The sequence below is a fragment of the Vicugna pacos genome, chromosome 27 (assembly GCF_048564905.1).
Source record: "Vicugna pacos chromosome 27, VicPac4, whole genome shotgun sequence".
Lineage (NCBI taxonomy): Eukaryota > Metazoa > Chordata > Mammalia > Artiodactyla > Camelidae > Vicugna > Vicugna pacos.
In genome coordinates this window covers 3024357-3038459 of record NC_133013.1, presented here as the reverse complement: position 1 = coordinate 3038459, position 14103 = coordinate 3024357, and the positions used below count along the sequence as shown (strand labels likewise).

General features: G+C 43.4%; 1 long non-coding RNA gene across 1 annotated transcript; it reads right to left on the bottom strand.

Annotated features, from left to right (window-relative positions):
- Window positions 1-289: 289 nt before the first annotated feature.
- LOC140689813 (uncharacterized) lies at window positions 290-8975 on the bottom strand. The gene is made up of 3 exons (XR_012064935.1): window positions 8836-8975; window positions 6105-6363; window positions 290-1604 (listed from the first exon to the last, which is right to left on the bottom strand). It is a non-coding gene; the product is annotated as an uncharacterized lncRNA (long non-coding RNA).
- Between the last annotated feature and the right edge of the window lie 5128 nt (window positions 8976-14103).

Sequence of the window (14103 nt, the reverse complement as noted above, 5' to 3'; positions counted from 1 at the left end):
AGAGGCAATTAAAAAAACCTCTCAAATTTCGTACAAAGCACACTCAGTACCTTTTTATTGTATAAATGGAATAATATAATGCAAGAGAAAAATAAGGCTATTATTGCACTGTAATATGTAACAGGTTTATATAGAAGTGTGTATCTCAAAATGTACAGAATTACATTTCAGGGCAACGTACATATCAATGACACATTTTTTGCGTAACATATCTGCTGTTTAAAAAATTTTTGAAGTACTGTTTTCTAGCTTTTGGTGTTTTCTTGTTTTATTTATTTTTTAAACATTTTTTATTGAGTTATAGTCATTTTACAATGTTGTGTTAAATTCCAGTGCAGAGCACAATTTTTCAGTTACACATGAACATACATATATTTATTGTCACATTTTATTTTATTTTATTTTTTTAGTGGAGAGACTGGGGATTGAACCTAAGGCCTTGTACATGCTAAACCCATGCTCTACCACCGAGCTACGTATGCCCCTGCTTTTTAAAAGTTATGGAAATCTGGAATGTATTCTTTTATAATTAAGAGAATTAAGTAAATTCTCTCTGTTCATTGAATAATCACACTTGAAGGAAAGAAAATGTACTAAAAAGGAAGAAAGGAGTTTAAAATCACAGAAGAACTAATACAAAAATGGGAGTAGACACAGAGGGCTCCTGCTACATGCAAGCAGTTCAATGCCGCTGCTGTGTCTGCTTGTGATGGTAACTCCCTAAGCCGGGCAAACGCACCTGCCTCCATGCATCTCTGTCCTGGGTGACACAACGATCCTTTCCCCAGACGTGTGAACAAGGAAAGACAGTGTTCTACACCTTATTTCTATTTTTGCCACAGGTATCATGTCCATCTGTGGACCCAGTGCTATAAAACCAGATTTCAAAGGAGCTCAGTGCAAATCCTCATCTTGCACGAGGAGCCAGATCCACAAACAAGCCAGATGACTTTCCCAGGTGTCACCAGACAGTATTTGCAGAGGACGTATGCCACCGGGATTTCCTGTCTTCCAGCATTTCCTTCCCCCACTCTTCAATCATACCCGTCTCTTCCTGGTAAATCTAATCCAGGCACTCCCCAGCAGGGGCCGCGTGTCAGGGATGGTTGGCTGGTCAAATAATTCTCCCTCCCAAGCTGTCCGTATCCTGGTCCCCTGAGCCTGTGACTATGTTACCTGTCAAGGGATTCTGCAGGTGTGGTAAAGTCAGGGATCTTGAGATGAGAAGGTGGTCCTGGGGTCCCAATCTAATCACATGAGTTCCGAAGAGCAGAGGACTTTTCCCAGCTGGTCAGAGACGTGACAACCGAAACAGAGTTGGAAAGATGCTGTGTTGCTGGCTTTGTAGGTGAAGGGCGTGAGCCCCGGCATGAGGGCGGCCTCAGGAAACTAGCAAAGAGGGAAATCCACTTCTTTGCCTGAGCTTTAACTGAGACCTTGATCTTAGCCCAGTGAGACCACGTTGAACTTCTGACCTATAACCTGTGAGACAGTAAGTTTGTCTTGTTTTAAGCCACTGTGTTTGCTGTAATTTCTTATGGCAACAATAGAAAACATATACAGAAGTTTTCACAGATCCGTAGTGTTCAAGAACCAGTAGAAAGCTGAGGAAACAACAGGGAAAATTTAGAGGGTCTGCTAAAGTTCTAAAACTATTTCCCATATGTGTGTGAGTGCAAATACACCACTAGTAAGAGGGTGGTTTCGTTGCTTTTTTTTTGTTCAAACACTTTTACTTGGCAAAATAGAAAGTTTGCAGTCCAATGCTAACCCCATATTTCTGTGGACATTGTATTACTGTGTATATTTTAAAAGTTTGTGAAAGAATCTGAAAAGAAAGGAAGTGTATGTATGTATGTATATGTATAACTGAATCACTTTGCTGGATGCCTGAAACTAACACTGTAAATCAACCACACTTCAATAAAAAAGGGTTTTTTTTAAGTTTGTAACCCTTAGTATCTTCTTTTAGTCTCTAAGACCCAATATTATTTTTTCAATTTTTGAAAACCTGTGCGGTCACTTGGCAAGCATATGTGAGTTTGCTCAGCCTCGTATGCTCCGCCAGAAGCTAGGGGACACTCCGTGGTGCCGTCCTCACAGGTCCCTCATGATAGGGACACAGTCGGTAAGTATGCATGCCATTTCTCATTTGTTCGAAAAAATACAATAACTCTGGTGATGAGATGTGGAAAACGCCAATGGCGACAGGGCAGTCCGGGGGCAGGAGCAGGGGTGACCTGGCCCAGTGGCCAGAGTCTGCGGGGCGTGACCAACCTGGAGCATCTTCCTCCTTCCCGTCAGCTCTTGCACTGAAAAGCGATGAGACAGTTCCATTAAGTAGAGCAAATGGATGGTGGGGGGGTGAAGTAAGTCACCCGGAACATAGACGATAGAACATCGGGTGAGTAACATTTCAGCAGTGTTCAAGACCTTGCCTTTAGTCAAGACGGAAAAGAACACATATGTGTCTTGACCTCCATTTCACCCCAAATTGCTTCAGGTCTAAGTGTCTTGACAGCCATTTTTCAGACTATGTCTTAAAAAATGTATATGAACTATGATGTATAAACCCACATAAATCCACAAAACCGGCACATATTTTAAGCAAGGTATTATCATTTTGCTACCCGTATCAATAGCTAAACTTAGCAAATACCTCTTGATCTAGATTTTTTTTTCAGCCTGTCAGTGACCGTAATTATAAAATTTAAGTGATGTCTTGCCTCTCCTGCTCTAGGAATAAAATGAGGGGTTGTGAACCAAGGCAAATGAATATCATAAACTTATTTTGCAGTTTAGTATCAGTAAAAAGTCATAATATTTTCTATGAAGATTTTAGTTTGTAATGTTTTCTTCCTTCTGGGAAGTTTAAAAAAAATCAAAGCAGACAAAAAAACTTAATCATTCAATTTACACACAAAGTTGCTGTATCTGAAGAAAAATCAGCAAATTAAAGTCTCCAGTAGTCCCAGGATTTGTCAGAAGGGCTGGCTGAGACATCATCTGATCAGGAGTGGAGGTCCTTCCCCCAGGAACCATCTGGAGTAAGCCGAGTGATCAGTAAATCTGGAGAGAAGTCTGAACAGTCGAGTGAAACGCAGCGTAGATTTCCAAAGGTGATAACAACAACTGTGAAAGATCTCGGAGCTGAATCATGGTGGATGCCTGCTTCACTCCAGGGATGCTGTTCCTGCTTCTTTCAAAAACTGCCGTTTCTGGAAAATGGTCACTTATGCTTCCCAAATCAGTAGAGAATCTGAGGTTGTGTGATGTCAGAATAGCCCCACTTTTATGCTTCTTTGTGTTTAATTTCTTGTAGAAGAAACTTGTTTCCTGCAAATCCTAGATGTCACCTGTGCTTCTGACCAGCTGGTTATAAACTGGAGGTTTCCGTAGCACCCTTCCCAGGGTTGATGATTGTTATAACGGCTCACAAAACTCAGGGAAACATTTACTCATGTTTACTGCTTGATTGTAAAGGATATGGCTGAACAGTCAGATGAGTAAGTATGGAGAGTGAAGTCCCACAGGGTTTCGAGCACAGAATCTCCTCTCCACGTGGAGCTGGGGTGGGTCACCGTCCCAGCAGATGGATGTGCTCACCAACCTGAAGCTCCCGGAATGCTGAAGTTTAGGGATTTTTATGGAGCCTTCATCAGGTAGACATGATCAGTTATCAACTCAGTCTCCCTCGTGCTCCCCTCTTCAGAGGATGGGAGGATGGGACAAAGTGTTAGAGCAGGCAGAGAGCTAGATATGAGCAGGGAAAGTGGGGCACGGGCCAAATGCAGGAAACCCTACATCATGTAAACCACAGGGGTCCCTGGGCAGGCAGCGAAAAGCCAGAGCCTCTGGACTGATAATAAATCACATATTTGGGGGTGACCAGTGGCCTAGAGGCCAACAAAGAAAGGTGGGAAAAGGCTGGACTCTCCAGTGTCCAAGTGTAACCTTTTGCTCATTATGCCCTCATTTCAGTAAAATAGCCTTGCAGATTAGAAGTATCCATCATGCTCCGATGCCGTGACACTTCCGACCCAGACTCAATAAGGACAAAAATCCCTCCTCTCCTCGGGAAGGTGGAGCTGGGGTAGAAATCAGGGGATACAACCCCCAAACCCCTCCCTCCCCAATGAATATTCCACCCATTCATTTTTACATTCTGTGTGGCCAGCTTGCCAAAGAAACACGGGGCAGCTGCTCACCTGAGCCTGCCCGCTCTCCCCTTGAGAGTGTACTGTCTATCCCTTCATAAATCTTCCTTTTAATTTCTTGAATTCTTTCTACTACGAGTCAAGAGCCTACTCTCTGGCAACAAAAGTTCCAGGCTTCTAACCATAGCTTGGTCTTTCTGGTGACCAGCCCCCATCCTGAAGGTGTCCAGGAACCCACCAAGAATCTCCTCATTAGAACAACAGACACTCCCATCACCCAGGAAATTCCAAGATATTTCGGCATTCTGTGTCAGGAACTGGGGACAGAGACCACATACTTATTTCTTACCATGTCACAAGTTGTATTTAACTTCTTTCACATTGTTTTGCTTTCATGACGGTATACAGTGATATTAACAATAAGGATCCTTCTTCTCCTACTCTTGCAGCAGTGAGAAGTAATCTTTTCCTTTTACGCTGCCTGGGGCATGCCTTGGCAGGCTATCAGGAGACAAGAGGAGATGCAAGAACAAACCAGAGAAGCCTGCTTTCTAATCAGTTGCAAACTCCCGACTTCACGTTTCATGCCTCACTCTCGCTCTGCGGCGCTGTATAATGACTCCTGATGCCTGCTTCCTGTGCTTTGACATGAGTTTCCATGGAATAGATTTATACACAGAAAAGCCCAAAGAATTGACAGCCAACCTGATGCCTAATGCCCTGGCCGGCTCACTCTAACAGAAATTCCATCTCTCTCCCAAGGGGGCACTCCTGTGCAAGAAGTCCCCTCTGACTCCATCCAGCCTGCGCTGGGCCAAGCCTTACGCCACCTGGATCTTTCCTGTTTAATTGGGTATGGGTGAGCTTTGGGAGGTAACATACCAGGAACATAAACTCATCCTGGACAGAAGCTTTGATTCCCTTGGGTGAAAATTGCTGCTCACTTCCTAGGTGTTATTCTTTTGAAAACTAATTCAGTGCTGAGTTTATAAGAGCTTTCTTTTTATTATTATTATTATCATTATGCTTTAATTGAACTATAGCTGACTTACAATGTTCTATTCGTTTCTGGTGTACAGCAGAGTGATTCAAGTATACATGTACGTATCTCTGAATCATTTTATATATATGTATACATTCTTTTTCAGATTATTTTCCATTCTAGGTTATTACAAGATATTAAGAATAGTTTCCCAAGCTTTATGTAGAGCCTTGTTGTTTACGTATTTTATATACAGTGGTGTGCATCTGTGCATCTCAAACTCCTGCTTTCTCTTCCCCCACTCCCCTTCCCCACTTTGGTAACCTTATGATTGTTTTCTATGTCTGTGAGTCTATTTCTGCTTTATAAATAAGTTCATTTGTATCATTTTGTTTAGATTCCACATATATGTGATAAGAGGTTTTAATAAATGATAACTGTCTCTCTTCTAAAAGCCAAACAATCACTTAGTATGGTAGAGCAAATATTTTTGTATTGTCCTGAGAAACAACTGCGTCAGGAAAATAAGAGCTTTCTTCCTGTAAAATCAGCACAATTTATTTTTAATTTTTGAAAGTATACCCAGTACTGCATTTGCTTAGTTACATCTTGAACATTGCCAAAAATCACCAGTGTATCCATGCTGCATGTTTCATTTCACTAGTTAGAAAGGAAAAATTTCCACCTTCCTATAAAGATGCACTTTTTTCTTTACCTTTATGTGGGATTTTGTTGAAAAAAAAAATCTCAATTCAAAGAACCTTGTTTTTGAGCAACTACTGGGTGAAAGGACCTTGTGTGTGGTTTAGAATGTAGAGGATGCCGTCTCTGTCCGTAAGTTGCAGGTACTTTGGAACAGGTGATGATCATGTTAGATCTGTTAGACTAACAGAGGCTAAGCCCTGATGCATTGAGGTAATAAACATCCTTCACATCTAGTTGCTTGAAATAGCAAAAGTTTATACCTTGCAAATGCTGCCCATCCATCACTGGCTGGTGGGAACACAGGTGTTCACGAGCCCTCCAGGTGACCGAGAAGCCACCACGTCAAGTATGGCTCCATGCTGTCCACAGAATCCCAGGGTGACCTTGCACTGGCTGCCTGATCTCCAACAGCCCAGGAAAGAGCAATCCTCATCCTGGGCCCAGGAAGCAGAAAGCTGGGAATATTTGAGGACCTGCACCAGTGGCCCCTCATGTTTCAGGCAGAGTGGAATGAGCAGCCTGTGGAGTGAGTGACCGGTGAGACTGGCGGTCCATGTGGCGGCGGGGCGACACAAGTGCCACGGAGGAGATGCATCTCAGGTGAGTCCTTGGAGGAGAAGACTGGGGCGGGGGCGCTGGCGGTACTCCAGGTGGAGAACAGCCAGAAAAGAGACACAGATTATAGGATGGGAGACGTGTGTTTGAGAGTAATTAGCACTTGAAGGGTATTTGATCCATCACACAAATGAGATTTGTCAAGATATCTTAGAATGAAAGGGTAAAGCTCAAGAAAGCAGAGAAGGAAGCATTTGGGTAGAAGAAAACTCTATGTAAGATCAGGCATTGGTGCCCGGCCTCTTACGGGTAATGGAGTAACCCCTTGTCGGACTGGGTCCCTCCCGTCCGGTAGACAAAAGCGAGCATCAGCGCCCTCTGGGGGCGGACTGTTGTCCACAGCACCTCCTTGGTCAGGAAGAACCACTCTCAGTGTGGCCGCCCTGCGCGCATGGCAGGCTCCACCAGCTTCCACACTTACCAGGCTGCATTGCCTACAGTGTGGCTTTCATAAGAGCCCAACAGGAAATAAGAACCTTATGAGAAGACAACCAGGCTTGTGGCCTTTGAGGCCGGACTTCATAATGAAGGTCACTATTACAAAGGGAAAGTCCTCTAAACTTAAAAGCAGGCAGTGCTGGAGAGCTCTGCTGTGCTCATCTATATTGAGGCGATGGATTAAAATGTCCCTCCCTAACTTCTTGCTGCTTTGAGAAACACTCGGGTCACAGTAGGACCACGATCAGAAACACGATTCAGCATAATCCATTTTCCCATGGACACTTGTCAAAGCCCATGGATATAATGTGAGAGGCTAACTGCTCTCCTGATAGTAACTCCATTTTAAAAGACCAAAAGGGGGGAAAAAATTAACTCTCTGGATTCCCTAAAATGATCATTTTAATGATGCCATACCATTTTGTAAGGTTTATTCATAAGACTTGGTGAGCAAATAACTTTGTACTTCAGTTACCCAGAGTGGGGAACAGTCACACCTAACACAGCTTGTGGAGCCAGCCAGGGCTCTTTGGAGTCCTGGAACCCCGATCCCGGGCTCTCTGTGTGCCTGGAGCCTACGGACACCTTAACCCCCACTCCCCACCACAGGACCCTTTGCATACCTGCATTTTTGCAAGATAAAAAAATCTTCTCTTGATATGCTTTTGCCCTAACAAAACCCACCACCCCAGGAGATAGCCTGCTCATAATCCCCTAGGCAGACAGGCCTCACATCCTGCCTGCATCAGAGTCTTAAATCCCATTACTCAGAGAAGCCCCTGACAGACCTCACAACCAGTCAGGGCCCTGTGCGTGGACTGACCATTCAGGGGAGCAGCCCCTACCCCTTGTGTGCACAGCCCCCTTCCCCCAGTAGAAGACCCTGCATGCTGAGCCCCAGTGCTCACACAGGCACCTCCCCGCTGTGTGGCCGGCTGTTGCCTGCAGCAAGGCATCTATTAAACTGTCCCTTCGTTCTTAACTCCTCGTGGTCTTTGGTAAATTCTTTTACCGCCCACGCACTGGCCCACTTTGGTCTCTTGTTTACCAGGAGGAACAATGGGCACAGGCCGGGAAAAGCAGGTCCTAGGATGGAGTTTCATTGCTCCAAGTCACAAGGTGGTAGAAAGGTATCCACTCCATAGAGACACATCTCATCACCATCTGCTGTGTTCCAGGCACTGGGTGGATGGTGAAGTTAAAGATATGTCAAAGATGAAGAAGAAATACTATCGCTGCCCTTAGAAAACTTAAGCTGAATGCAAAGAGGGATTAGAAAGTGCAGGAGATGCGAGGAGTGAAACTAGTGGGTGATAAACTAGGTACGAAGGGATGAGAGCCTTTTGGATGGGGAGGCCTGGGAAGACTCTAAGCCAAGACCTCAGTAGCCAGTCCAGGGCAGAGGTGGGAGAGGTGGGAGGGAAGAGAAAACCCAGCCAGGGCCAAGGGAGCGGTGGTCGCAAAGACCTCTTCTGGAAAACACAAACCAAAGAGCGTGTAACCGAAGGAATAAGTTCTGCGGAGCTTGGAGAATGGAGAAGAAGCAGGATGCTGAAACCCTGCAGAGAGGTGGCTGCATGCCGCCCTGAGAGGGGAGACAGGTGGGAAGGGCCGTCTGGAGTGAAGCCAGACCCCTGTGGGAGGTGCTGCTGGATGCTCTGGGAAGGGGCCCTTGACTAAGCACCTTGACGCTGGTTCTGGAAGCATCGGAACGGCTAGAGGCTGGCTCGACTGCTGCAGACGTGGGAAGGGCCTTATCCAGGCATCACTGATTGGACCAGAAAGCAGGGGGAGCCACAGACCCCAGCCCAAGTTCCCTCCACCCAGCACCCAGTGATCAGCCTCCGGGAGCAGCTGGCGGATGGGTGACCTGAGGTTCCAGGTCACCAAGGAGGGCACTGTCAGGGGCTGGAGCAGGGCTGGTGGACAGCCACTTACTGACGGGCTGGTTGGACCGGAGGTGTGCTGCTGTAGAGAACAGGAGAGACATGTGATGGGACAAGAGGTGAGACAGATGCATAAGCCCTCACAGCCTCCACCAGGAGTTTGTGTTGAATTTCAGGGACCGGAGGAACTTGTTGGGGGCCTTTGGGATGAGAAACACAGGTGGTAACCTTGGTGATGGCGACCTCAGCTGTCACAGCACTGTCTTTGTGAGCTCGCCGCATGCTGGCCCCCACTCTCAGTGCTCTGCCTCCGGTTCCCATAACAACCCTGTGAGGCAGGACCTCATAGCCCCATTCTACAGAGAGAACCGAGCCACAGAGAGGTTGAGCAATTTGCTCAGTGGCTATTTGCTAGGAAGTAATTTGCTTAAAAGCTTGGCAGCAATTCAAGGTCCTGATTAACTTGGGGAGGGGGAGCGTCACCATGCAGGGAGTCTAGAATCAGGCCAGCAAGACATCCAGAGCTTACTCCCTGCACTGGGGAGGTCCTTTCATGCTGAGGGGCAGCCGTGACCACTTCTTGCACCTGAAGAAACCAAGCCCAACTTATAGATGCGACCCAGGGAGACATGCTCCGAGCACAGAAGGCTATCTGGTTTTATGCCCACCCCCCCTTCCACCTAAAGAAACAATCACAAGCTCAGGTGGTCTCTACATCCTCCAGAGACCTGCCCTTAGGGCCACAGGGGCCGAGAGGGGCCCCCAATGCGCTCTGCCCTACTTGGGGCAAAGAAAGCATAACCCAAGATTTAGGTCTCAAAGGAAGACTAGAACTAACATCAGAATGAATCTCATTGGTCTAAGGATGGATCATAAGGCTTTGGGATCACTAGCCCTCCCTGGAGTTAACTGGACGTAAGCTGGGCACGTGCCTCTAACTGTGTGTGTGTGTGTGTGTGTGTGTGTGTGTGTGTATGTGTGTGTGTGTGTGTGTGTGTGTTACATCTACCGGAGGCTGGCCCTAACCATTCAGGGGGAACCAAGGAGACTGAGGCTGGGCAGTGGAGTTTTAAAACTTTACAAACTAAATTATGATTGCATTATCTACTATTTCTGGACTGACCTGCTGAGGAAATGAAACAAAAAAATAATATTTGCAACCTTGCAAAAAATATTGTATTTTCTCGGGAGAATTTTGGTCTAATGCTGTAATGAGACCCAGAGTCATTGGGAAGTTTTGATTACATCTGATGAGCATCCAAGCTGGACTTACAAGTCCTTAGCAGTTTGCTTGGTCCTAATTAAAAACATAATTCTTGAACAGTCAGTCACAGCAACACGTTTTTCTGTTAACTCAACACATTCCACAGGACTTAGAGGGAAAAAAAAGAACTCAAATGTTTGCGTTTATTGACTCACTTGAGGATCGCGCATTCAGAGTTCGCTAAGTAGTGATAAAATATATTTGGAAAATGTAACTGCCTGCTATTTTGATCACCAACCAGCAACATTTCTGATTATACTAAGTAAACTCTATTTTTCAGTAATTAAGTACGTATCTTTTTATAATTTAATATTTGGCATAAAAATGAAGGGGGGAGATGAGAATGTCTTTAACCAAATAAATATTTTGTCTTCTAGGATCAGATAATATAGGTAAATGTTAGAGTTAGTGTGTTATCCTTCATATGACTTAAATTGCAGACCTGATGTTTAAAAGGACCTAAAGTTCTGTTTCAATTCAGAGACACAGAGAGCTGGAAGGAGCATTGCTTTCAGCCATGCAACAAAAGAAAGCTCAGAAAACCTCAAATTCATGACTTTTTGGACCCTATTAGAAAGACAAGGTCACAGAATAAATCAAGTAGCACAAATGCTAAGGAGGGACAGAACCAGCAGGGAGAGACGGTCTTAAGTATTTACTTACCCGAGAGAGACATCACCAAACACCAGTGCGGGTCCAGGCAGGGGAGGGAAGCAAGATTTTATAACGAATTTCTGAAGGCTGTGCCTATGGGCTCAGTAAGAATGTGTGAGGTCCCTGAGGGCTGCAGCCCGGGGAGTTCTAATCTTTTGGAGGCTCTTGCTCTGGGAATCCACCCAGTGCCACAGGGGAGATGCGGGGAGGGAGGGGCTGAGAAAGCGCAGGGTGACAGTGGCTGGGAGTGGGCAGAGTGTAGGCACCTAAGATCTCCTTTGGCGTCTCACTGCAGTTGAGAGAGGGGCAGACTCACTGAGATCCAGCTCCCTTAAGTCACAAAAGCTCTAAAATCTGCAGGGTGAGGACACCCAAACCACAAAGGGCACTGATGGACACCGTTGGAAACTGTGCTGCGGGAGGGGGCAGAGGTAAAAGAGAGGCTCAGCTGATAGCCTTATGGGAGTCCCCTTGTATGTTATTTGTTGTTTTCTCTTACAAATTTGAATATTGTCCCTGGGGAAGAGGCATGAATCTGAGTGAAGAGAAGATGGCATCACGTCTGGAGATGGGGCAGGCGCACCTGGAAGTCCAGACTTCCAAGGTTAGGTTCACAGAAGTGGCAGTGGTGCACTGTAATAAACACCACCGCCACGAACTTCAAGCCCAGAACAGCTCCCAAAGAGACAAGCACAACAGCCCACACTAGGGACCTGGCGAAGGAAAAGACTTGCTGATTCCCACACCTAAAATGTGTGTACCCTGGTATCTACTGTCCTGTGTGAAACACCAGCCTTCAATAGAAAATCACACACACACATTTTGTGGGAATTGGATGGATTGGTGCAGCCACCATAAGAAATAATAGAGAAGTTCCTCAAAAAATTAAAAACAGAACTACTGTATGATCCAGCAACCCCATTTCTGGTCATTTATCCTAAAGAATTGAAATCAGAATCTCAAAGAGATGTTAGCCCTTGTGTGTTAATTGTAGCATTATTCACAATAGCCAAGATATGGAAATCACTCAAGTGCCCATCAATGAATCAATGGATGAAGAAAATGTGACATACACATGCAATGGAATATGATTCAATCCTAAAAAAAAAAAAAGGTAAAACTCACAGCAACATGAAAGAATCTTGAGGGCATTACAGTAAGTGAGATAGCCAATCACAGACAGACACCGCGTGGTTCTACTGATGTGAGGATCTGAAATAGTCAAATTCATAAAATCAAATTGTGGGACGGTGGTTGCCAGAGGCTGAAAAGAGGGATAAAGGAGAGTTACTAATTAAAAGGCATAGAGATCCGCTGTACAACTCTGTACCAGTAGTCAACGCAGATGCATTGTGCACTTGAAATTTTATTAACAGGATAGATATGTTGCATGTTCTTTCCAAAATAAAAAATAAAATAAAATAAATAAAATTGAAAGAAAGAGAAATTCTGACCAAAAGCTAAGATGGAAAAAGAGAAAGAAAAAAGAAAAACTGGTCTTATCACAGGTTTTAATGTTTCTTATAATCCTTAAATTCTGTATTTATTAATATGTAAGAATGGAAGGCTTTTGGCTTCTATCTTGAATGTAATAAACATAGTTTTGCAAAACAAATGTTCTTTATTCCTCACTCCGTTGACATCTATAGTCATTCTAGTTAATGTAAATATTCACATTAAGAATTTTTAATTTTCACACAATATTCTTGAAACTTTACTAAAAATTAAGTTATTACTACAGCAAAAAAGAGCTTATCTACACATAGCACTGTTTCCCAAACTAAATCTTTGCTTAAGTTTTTTAAAAAATACTTTAAGCCAGTTCCAGTTTAACATCTCTTCCTTGATTTTGCACCACATTTAGATTATACTCACCCAAAAGTAGCAGATTCAGAGAAACTCTTTAGGTGTTAAGAGCTCTAATAAAAGAATGAGTCTTCATTGAAACTGTGAAACAGTTAATGTGATAAATTGTAAAGTACAGATACTCAGTTTTCTTTTTTTTTCATTTTTCAGTATTATTAGGTAGAATTATTACAGTCTGGCTGCACGTATACACCATATTGCATGTAATACATATACACAATATACTGAACATATTTTTAAATTTACATATATGTACTGTTCTTTGTTTTTAAGAATATTTAGAGCTTTAGCTTTTTAAACTTACATAGTTATCAAAGGAATAAAGCCAACCACAAGACAAAAATTAATTTAGAAAGATACATACACCTTACTATTAACAGTAACATTATTTATAATCACCAAGATATGGAAGCATCCTAAGTGCACACCAATAGATGCACAGATAAAGCAGATGCAGCATGTATGTGTAATGGAATGAAACTCACCCATAAGAAAGAAGGGTATTTTGCCATTGTGGCCCTTCGTTCACTTCTTTTTTTTTTCTTTTCACTTCCAAAACCAGAATTTTATAACTGGCATTAACATTTCCATTGCATTAAAAAAAAATATACCTAGAAATAAACTTAACTGAGGAGGTTACCTATACTTTGAAAACTGTAAAATATTGATTAAGGAAATTGGAGATGATGTAAAGAAATGGAAAGATACCTTGTGCTCTTGGATTGGAAGAATCAACATCATCAAAATGGCCACACTACCCAAAGCAATCCATGGGTCCCATGCAACCCCTGTCAAAATATCCATGACATTCCTCACAAAACTAGAACAAGCAGTTCCAAAATTTATAAGGAACGACAAAAGATCCCAAACTGCCAAAGCAATCTTTTGTAGGTCTTTTTTTTTTTTCTCTATCTTTCTTCTTTTTGTTCTCTTTTCTTATGGTTTGATGACTAGAGAAGTTCCTTTAACATTTGTTGTAAAAGCTGGTTTGGTGGTGCTGAATTCTTTTAGCTTTTGTTTATCTATGAAGCTTTTGGTTTCTCCATCAAATCTGAACAAGAGACTTGTTGGATAGAGCATTCTTGGTTTTTCCCTCTCATCACTTTAAATGTTAAATTTAAATCATGCCACTCCCTTCTGGCCTGTAGGTTTCTGCTGAAAAATCAGCTGATAGCCTTATGGGAGTCCCTTTGTATGTTATTTGTTGCTTTTCTTTTGCAAATTTGAATATTTTCTCCTCCTTAATTTTTGTAACTTGATTACTATGTGCCTCGGTGTGTTCCTCTTTGGACTGATCCTGTGTGGAACTCTCTGCACTTCCCGGACTTGGGTGACTGTTTCATTTCCCAAATTGGGGAAGTTTTCAGTGATTATCTCTCCAAAAATTCTGTCAGGTCCTTTCTCTCTCTCTTCTCTTTCTGGGACCCCAATAATGCAAATATTAGCGTGCTTCTTGTTGTCCCAGAGTTCTCTTAATCTATCCTCCTTCCTTTTCATTCTTTTCTCTGTTCTGCAGTAGTGATTTCCACTAATCTG